The sequence below is a fragment of the Clarias gariepinus genome, chromosome 19 (assembly GCF_024256425.1).
Source record: "Clarias gariepinus isolate MV-2021 ecotype Netherlands chromosome 19, CGAR_prim_01v2, whole genome shotgun sequence".
Lineage (NCBI taxonomy): Eukaryota > Metazoa > Chordata > Actinopteri > Siluriformes > Clariidae > Clarias > Clarias gariepinus.
Genome location: NC_071118.1, coordinates 21,843,250 through 21,852,915, shown reverse-complemented (window position 1 = coordinate 21,852,915; position 9,666 = coordinate 21,843,250). Strand labels below are relative to the sequence as shown.

At 36.1% G+C, this 9,666-nt stretch overlaps 1 long non-coding RNA gene across 1 annotated transcript; it reads right to left on the bottom strand.

Annotated features, from left to right (window-relative positions):
• Positions 1 to 658: 658 nt before the first annotated feature.
• On the bottom strand, positions 659 to 3,476 carry LOC128507913 (uncharacterized). The gene is made up of 4 exons (XR_008355842.1): positions 3,415 to 3,476; positions 2,097 to 2,229; positions 1,581 to 1,669; positions 659 to 1,081 (listed from the first exon to the last, which is right to left on the bottom strand). It is a non-coding gene; the product is annotated as an uncharacterized LOC128507913 (long non-coding RNA).
• Between the last annotated feature and the right edge of the window lie 6,190 nt (positions 3,477 to 9,666).

Sequence of the window (9,666 nt, the reverse complement as noted above, 5' to 3'; positions counted from 1 at the left end):
TTCTCTGTCTGGCAATTTGATGGACAAGACTGGGTTTGATGGTTGCCAGGAGAACAGTACTTGTCTGACTGCATTTTGCCAAGTCTAAATTTGGTGGAGGGGGATTAAGATGTGAGGTTGTTTTTTAGGAGTTGGGTTCAGCCCCGTAAAGTACTTCCAGTGAAAGAAACTCTTAATGCTCCAACATAATTTGAACAATATTATGCTCTCAACTTTGTGAGAACAGTTTTGGATGGCCCTTTACTGTTCCAACCTGATTATGCACACTGAAAAAAATATAACACTGGTTCAACTTAAAAAAATTGAAGTAATCTGTCACACCTAATTTTTTAGCATTGATGTAATGTAAATAAACCATTTACATGTAACTTAAAAATTTTAAGTTCATGTAAACTGATTTCTAAAGGTATATCAAATTAAAAATTTTAAATTGTTCTAAATTAAAATAAATTAGTTGGCTATATTACTTAATCTAAATATTCTGCTAAATCTAACCTAAAATTATAAACTTGATATAAACTACTTTTTGAATGTTTGAGAAAATTAACTTTTTTAAGTTGCATCAAATAAAGATTTAAGGCATTCATTATTTAAATATATTAAAAAAGTTACATTTATAAATGAAGACAATGAACAAACAAGTTCTCCTCCAAAAACATTTATTACCATCCTTGAAACCATACCATGTTTTACTATTAAATTATTTCTCCAATAAAAGACAGAAAACAAAAATAAAATCAATAAAACAATGCATTTTTAATAACTTAAGCTTAAAAACTGTATAATCCTATTTGCTAACCATGTTAAAATCTGACAATTGTTTGACAAATAGTGTGACCAAAATTTAATATTTTAATGCCAATATAGAATACGTTCCCAAAATATTTTCTGCCGGGCCACAAATGTGTGTTTGAGCTCACCAGGATAGCTCAAGTTTAACGCATAGATAAGGCCAAACATGGAACATTCATGTGCGACTGACTTCCTGTGGTGGCTGAAGACAGTCCTCTTCCTCCCTGAGGGCAAACAGGGCCATCGTGCACCTCTCAAGTTCAGCCTGAGCTTCACCTTTCTGAACAACCTAATAAAAGAAAGCACATTTGTTAGACAAGTTGCTCTATTTGGCAAAACAGTGTCTGATGTATGAATGTAAAAATCACTTAATGCTCCCTATGGGTGCAAAAAAACACCTAGGATTATGGTGCATCAAGTTAAATTTAATTATGTCAATGAATAGGCCAAAACAACGAACATACATATACACACACATTATATATTACATTATATTGCCAAAAGTATTGGCTCGCCTGCCTTCACATGCATATGAACTTGAGTAACATCCACTTCTTAATCCATAGGGTTTGATATGATGTTGGACATTTGCAGCTGTAACAGCTTCAGCTCTTCTGTAAAGTCTTTTTACAAGTTCAAGGAGCATGTATGTAACTAATGTAAATACATACTATGATTAAAAAAATAATATTGGCCCTGTGTGAAGGTTGTGCTGCAGCTGATAATGCCACTGACCTCGTAACATTTTTCAGTCCTAAGGTTGAAATGCTTTATGAACAAATGCTTACCAGTGTTTAAACAGTTGGTCCACTTCTTCCACTAAATACACCATAAGACATTTCAGGAGATACTCTCTTCATACATTCGCCTCCAGGCTCTAGGCATGTAAAAACAAACATAGTATTATGTTAGGCTTTTAAAGCGAAATAAAATGAACATGGCAAACATTGAAACCTGTATTCAGACAGCATTCACTAACCTGTAAACAAGTTAAACTAAAATGTTTTATTCTGCTACATTTACATTTAGGCATTTGGCAGACACTCTTATCCAGAGCGACTTACATTTTTATCTCATTACACATCTGAGCAGTTGAGGGTTAAGGGCCTTGCTCAAGGGCCCACCAGTGGCAACTTGGTAGTTGTGGGGTTTGAACCTGTGATCTTCCGAACCGTAGTCCAATGCCTTAACCACTGCGTCACAGCCAACTTGAATTGAATGCCTTGCTCAGCTCCTGTGGCTTCCATTCACAATATTACATCTAACACCAAGCTAATTTCTGTTATTTTTAAGTGAGTACATACCAGATCAAGAACTTGAAGATGAAGATTATATCTCTGGTCTTCTCTCAATGAGTTTGTAGTGTTGCTTGTCCAAGGAAACCAGCAATCTTGCCTGAAGTGGAGCAGTTGTAATTCTCAGAAACTCATAATTGATCTTAAAAAAAAAAAAGTAAAAACAAAAATTGGACTGGCTCAAGTTCTTAGCAAATCTGTATGTATAGAAAGAATCACCCCCCCACACACACCTTTAAAATAACTGCATTCTGTTGCCTTGTAAGTGCTCACTACTGATAATACAATAAACCAATAAACATAATTCAGTTTTGCAGAATAACAAATTATTCTCTGATATTATCAGATAATTTAACTACTAATTTTCAGCGCTGTCATTTCGAGAGAGTTTATTTTAGGATATTTAGATTACACTGACATTTAATAAATTCACGGCAATTCTATTGTATCATTTCCATTTCAAAATTTATCCACATAGGGTTTTTATTTGTGGATTCTGGGACTTATCAATGTCTGCAGTATGGGTAAAATAATTCCCTTTCAGAAAAGCTAACAGACCTTTAAACACAAAAGTGAATAAAGATTTCATGTTTACTTTTAAACTTCATAGTAATGGCTAACCTCAGCTTGTTGGTCTAAGTGACCACTAGCTCAAAGTGGGACAGTGCTCCGCCCATTAATCCATGCTACTAATACCAAGCAAATTGGAATATATATACACACACATACATACACTGTTTTTGTGTTTTATTTCACATTTTATTTAATTTACATGGTTAATTTAATCGGTCGACTCCTGGACTTTTGTACTTGTAGTAACGTTAAATCAACGTGTAAAATTGCTGCCAGTATTAGGGATTATATACTGATAACGTTACAAACGTGTGATAAAGTGTTACCAGTATGTCGGGAACATGTGCTAATGCCCCGTTTCATACGAGGGAATATAGTTTTAGTGATATTACATTACTTACACGTTAGCAAGTCCAGAAGGTTTTAATCATAACTATAAGTACAGTATAAACATCACTCACTCCAAACTGGCCGTTCTGTGTTTAGGTCACTTTCCTATTAATTTTTACATCGTTAACGAACGGTAGTTAAATATAATTAATTTCATTTTATTCGGCACAGCGTAGAAACTCCGGTGTTTTTGAAAGTAACCGCGTTAGTTTGCTAATGCTAAGTAATAGTGTATAGGTGTTTTTAGCCAGCAAACACGGACGCAAAACTCAATCTACAAAGTAGTTGTTCCTGACATAAATCAATCGTTTGCTCACGGAAGAGATACATTTAACATAGAAATGACATGAGTTTGCTTTCTTACCTGTTATTTTCTTTAAAAAAACGATGGCCGCCAGCAGAACGGGATTCAGTCCTCGATAATACTACGTCATGAGGTCACGTGACACGGCGACCGTTAGGTTTAAAGTAGAAATTGTCCTTTGAATGAACGAATTAAATTTAGGTTTAACCAGGAGCTGAAATGTTTGCCTTTGAGCAACGTACAAATATCAGTTTCGTATAGGAAATAAATTTTTTCCCATCAGATCAATGTAGAAAACATACTTTGTATCAATGACACAGCAGTTTACTTTTTTCAGTGCACTAGGGCACAAAGCAAGGTCAGTAAAGACATGGATAAGCAAGCTTGGTGTGGGAGAACTTGACTGGCCTGCACAGAGTCCTGAACCCAACCTGATAGAAAACCTTTGGGAAGAAGTAGGACTGGCTTTTTCATCCACCATTAGTGCGCTTATGGAAGAATGGTCAAAAATTTTTATATACACACTCCTAAACCTTGGGTGGGCCAACATCATATTAAACCCTAAGGATTAGGAATTGGATATTATTTAAGTTTATCTTTTTGTGAAGGCAGATGAGCAAATACTTTTGGCAGTACATACACTGGCATATCTCAATAAATTAGAATATTTTATTTATTTTAATTCAAGAAAGTGAAACACATAATATATAGACTTATTACACATGTACTAATATATTTAAAGTGTTTTTTTTTTATTATTTTATTTTGATGATTATAACTTAAAGCCAATAAAACCCCAAAATTTAGAATCTCAGAAAATTAGAATATTGGAGACTCATGGTGTCACACTTTAATTAGCTAATTAACTCAAAACACCTGCAATGGTATTTGAAGCCTTTAAATGGTCTTTCAGTCTGCTGGCTGTGAACAGAGTGCTGTATCTAAGCACATTAATAAAAAGTTGAATGAAGGGAAAAAATGTGAAAGAATAAGGTGCAGAAGCAACAGAGATAACTGCAGCCTTGAGAGGATTGTAAAATTAAGGCCATTCAAGAATGTTAGGGAGATTCGCAAGGAGTGACTGCAACTGGAGTCAAGGTTTCAAGAGCCAACACGCACAGATGTTTCAAAAACATGGGCTACAGCTGTCGCATCCCTCGTGTCAAGCTCTTTAACCAGAGACATCATCAGAGGCACCTTACTAAGGACAAAAAAGCCTGGACTGTTGCTCAGTGGGCCAAAGTCCTCTTTTCCTCTCTCTATATACAGTAGTTCTCTTTCTCTCTCTCCCTCTCTCTACATATATGTAGCGGTTGGACAATGAAACTGAAACGCCTGGTTTTAGACCACAATAATTCATTAGTATGGTGTAGGGCCTCCTTTTGTGGCCAATACAGCATCAATTCATCTTGGAAATGACAGATACAAGTCCTGCACAGTACAGTGGCCAGATACCAATTCATCCTGATACATGACACTGTCTTCAGGATACAATGTCTGAACCATTGGGGTGCACATGGTCCTCCAAAATGGTTGGGTAGGCCTGGGCAGTGATGCGTAGGTTTTATTATTTTTTGGATACAATCTGGGTCAGCACCCGGACATCCCTTTTAGACAGCTTCCTCTTGCATCCTCAGTTACTCCTGTTAGATGTGGTTCGTCCTTCTTGGTGGTATGCTGACATTACCTTGGATACTGTGGCTCTTGATACATCACAAAGACTTGCTGTCTTGGTCACAGATGCACCAGCGAGATGCGCACCAACAATTTGCCCTCTTTGGAATGTGCGATCTGGTGGAATGTGCCATCAAGCCCACCAGACTGGTCAAATTTACCCATGAAACCTCCAACACTAAACTGGCCAGTTTTTATATTTTTAACTTAAATATATTATCAGTAGTCTCTAAATTATTTGGTCAGTATGTAATTATCACTGTAATTATGATTTTTTTTTTTTTAACAAATCCATCAATGAAAATTGTCTGTACAAGGCTGTAATGAAAAGTAATTTTAATGTGTGTGTGTGTGTGTGTGTGTGTGTGTGTGTGTGTGTAATAGCTGCCCTTAGAGTATACTGATGTTTAGAGCTGACCTTTCCCTTGAAGTAAGAGAAGGCCATAGGGCTTAAAGAGAAAATCACTTGTAGCAGAGACAAAGAAAAAAAAAACATTTATGCAGAAATGCTTCAATTTATTTTAAAAAGTCACACTCCCATGCACACACATGCCCATTTTTCTTTTGAGAGATCAGCTTGTGAAAAAAGAAATATTATTAGAGAAAGAGAAAGACAGATATTGTGGCACACAAAGTAGCTTAAATGTTAGACACATGAGGGACTACACTCTGTAAAATTTCAGATTCATTGGAGTATTGAATGCATTGGTTGTCAGGAAAGACCAGGCATATTACTGTGCAAACCTAAATTTTATATAAGTGGATCGCTGTGAACAGAATTTTCTGTCTTCCACATATAAACACCTCTACACACTCATGCATTCTAAATGTCACAGCCAGGGTTTATATCTATATTAATTTAATGAAGTAAATCAGTTTAAGGCGTTGTAGCATCAGTTTGCCATGATTTGAAATTTTGAGGAATTTCATGTGAGTAAGAATTTCATTTTACTTTCAAGGCATATTAAATGTTTTTCCCTCAGTAGGCCAGGTTGGTAATCCCACTAAAGTAAGGACATGAATGTGGAAAGAGGAAAATGAGTACATTTTAGAAAATGTAACCTAATTAGAACACATGGTTGAGCAAGCTAATAGACCACAGTTCTCTGCCAAGTTAGTTCCTGTCTGCACTGTCATGTGTGACGCCATGTGTTTGTTTTCAGTTCTACTCAATTTGGCATGGATCGCTGTTTATTGATGAAACGTGCCAGACTCTCTTTGTGATTAAATGTTTGGATGGAATTATTGTACAGTGAAAGTGAAAATTTGGGACAGAGTACAGATGGTTTATTGTGAAGACTAAGCCACAATATCACATATACTTTATATCAGCCTGATGTGCGCAATTACAACAGTATTGTAATGGACCCCTTTGCAAATTAGGAAGATGTTAGCATTTTAGACTATGTATTACCTTTAACCATATTTGAGTACACGTTTTCTAATCAATATTGTTACACAGCATCCAGTCCTGTTAATGATACATTTTGTTTTGTCATCTGTTCCAAGTTTAAAGTCCCTTCATGCAGCTTTGATGTTTGACATAACCTTTTATGGCCATTGGATAACTGTATAACATTGTTATAACTGTGTAACAACTGATTACTATTAGCAACTAACTAAATACGCCATCTATATACAGTATACTGTAGTTACAGCACAATATAGCAATATGTTTCACTTATAAATGATTCCAAATGCATTTTATCAAAAGCAATTTATATTGTTTATTTGATTTCCTGTTCAATTTTTATAATTTTTTGCAAATAATGCAAAATGCAGTTATATATGGTGATGTATATGTATAGTATAGTTATATATAGTGTTAAAAAAAAATCAGATATATTATATTCAATCCTTACTATGAGTAAAATATATGGCAAAAAATATACAACTATATTCCATATTTTCTCCTATATACAGTGGCTTGCAAAAGTATTCGCCTCCCTTGAACTTTTCCACATTTTGTCACATTACAGCCACAAACATAAATCAATTTTATTGGAATTCCACATGAGAAATGGAACAAAAATCATACATGATTCCAAACATTTTTTACAAATAAATAACTGAAAAGTGGGGTGTGCGTAATTATTCAGCCCCCTGAGTCAATACTTTGTAAAACCACCTTTTGATGCAATTACAGCTGCCAGTCTTTTAGGGTATGTCTCTACCAGCTTTGCACATCTAGAGACTGAAATCCTTGCCTATTCTTATTTGCAAAACAGCTCCAGCTCAGTCAGATTAGATGGCAGCGATTGTGAACAGCAGTTTTCAGATCTTGCCACAGATTCTCAATTGGATTTAGATATGGACTTTGACTGGCCCATTCTAACACATGGATATGTTTTGTTTTAAACAATTCCATTGTTGCCCTGGCTTTATGTTTAGGGTAGTTTTCCTGCTGGAATGTTAACCTCCGCCTCAGTCTCAAGTCTTTTGCAGGTTTTCTTCCAAGATTGCCCTAAATTTGGCTCCATCCATCTTCCCATCAACTCTGACCAGCTTACCTGTCCCTGCTGAAAAGAAGCACCCCCAGAGCATGATGCTGCCACCACCATATTTGACAGTGGGGATGGTGTGTTCAGAGTGATGTGCAGTGTTAGTTTCCGCCACACATAGTGTTTTGCATTTTGGTCAAAAAGTTTCATTTTGCTCTCATCTGACCAGAGCACCTTCTTCCACATGTTTGCTGTGTCGCCCACATGGCTTGTGGCAAACTGCAAACAGGACTTCTCATGGTTTTCTGTTAACAATGGCTTTCTTCTTGCCACTCTTCCATAAAGGCCAACTTTGTGCAGTGCACGACTCTGCAGCTCGTCCAGAGTCACCATGGGCCTCTTGGCTGCATTTCTGATCACTGCTCTCCTTGTTCGGCCTGTGAGTTTAGGTGGACAGCCTTGTCTTGGTAGGTTTACAGTTGTGCCATACTCCTTCCATTTCTAAATGATCACTTGAACAGCGCTCCGTGGGATGTTCAAGGCTTTGGAAATCTTTTTGTAGCCTAAGCCTGCTTTAAATTTCTCAATAACTTTATCCTTGACCTGTCTGGTGTGTTCTTTGGACTTCATGGTGTTGTTGCTCCCAATATTCTCTTAGACAACCTCTGAGGCCGTCACAGAGCAGCTGTATTTATCCTGACATTAGATTACACACAGGTGCACTCTATTTAGTCATTAGCACTCATCAGGCAATGTCTATGGGCAACTGACTGCACTCAGACCAAAGGGGGCTGAATAATTACGCACACCCCACTTTGCAGTTATTTATTTGTAAAAAATGTTTGGAATCATGTATGATTTTCGTTCCACTTCTCAGGTGTACACCGCTTAGTATTGGTCTTTCACGTGGAATTCCAATAAAATTAATTCATGTTTGTGGCTGTAATGTGACAAAATGTGGAAAAGTTCAAGGGGGCCGAATACTTTTGCAAGCCACTGTACGTAAAGTTGCAAAAAGTTGTATAGTGTAAAATACGTATATTTATAATATTTATCCATCTACTACAAATTGTAATATACACCAAAAAAAACCCCACAAAATTATGACCAACTACTTAATATTGAGTAGGTCTCAATATATAGGTTTTGCTAATGTGTTTAGACACCTTTCTAAGGTTTATTTAAATTTTTTATTTTTTTCACTGTTTAAAAGTACTGAGCCACTCACTTATTTTTTTACATTTTGCTTCCAAAGTGCCAGACTTTCTTGTATTTGTAATGTTGTCTTGAGTAATAATTATCTGAGCTTCCTGAAGGACTTTGTTGGATCTCATTTTTGGCAAGTTTAAGGCTCTCATTTTTTGTCCAATCACTGTACCTGACCTGTTTTGAGCTACACAGTAAACTATGAATCATTCAAGCATTTTGAGCAAACCCTCTGACTTAAGGCATGTATCAATGAAAAACAGGGGCAGATAATAAAAGGTGATCTGGCAGGTGATTATACAAGTGTAGTTGTTGGAGAAGACGAGAGGGGAGATGAGATTGCTAATGAGGTTGTTACATAAACAACAAATTTATAAATGATATCTTTTAGGCTTTTCCAGCCTTTTGCAGTGAAAGATGTATTGCATTTTCTTTTTACTTTCATAAATAATTGAATTTAGTATGACGAAATGGAAGCAAGCGAGAGAGGAGAGCTAAAGGGTAATACATGTAGCATATTTAAAATGATCCAGTCTCTGATTTAATCCGATTTTTGACTGCTTGTTTTTATAACTTCACCTTGTTGCTCCACTTCAGAATGTTTAATATAATATCAGTTGATGAAAACACACATACAGACACACACGTTCCATTTTCTCACATGTGCTACACTCTTTACCAGCAGTGACTGCAATTATCTGTCTGAGTGATTTTATATTATCGAAGCCTCCTTCAATCCCATTATGTGGTTGTCATTTGCATGCTTTTTTCCTCCACTCGAAATGGATGTTAAATCGTTTCTCATACAATTCATCTCCAATTCATTCTTCTAATCAAACAACTTTTTTTTCCCTTTGAATGTGAAAGGAGAATAAATCAAGCTAACCAAAATTGTTTCTATTTTCTCATTTCCTTGGTCGGTGCATGACAAACCTTTTTAGGGAGCAGGAGAACAGGTCATTTAGGAACCTCTAAAAATGTGTAAGCCTGT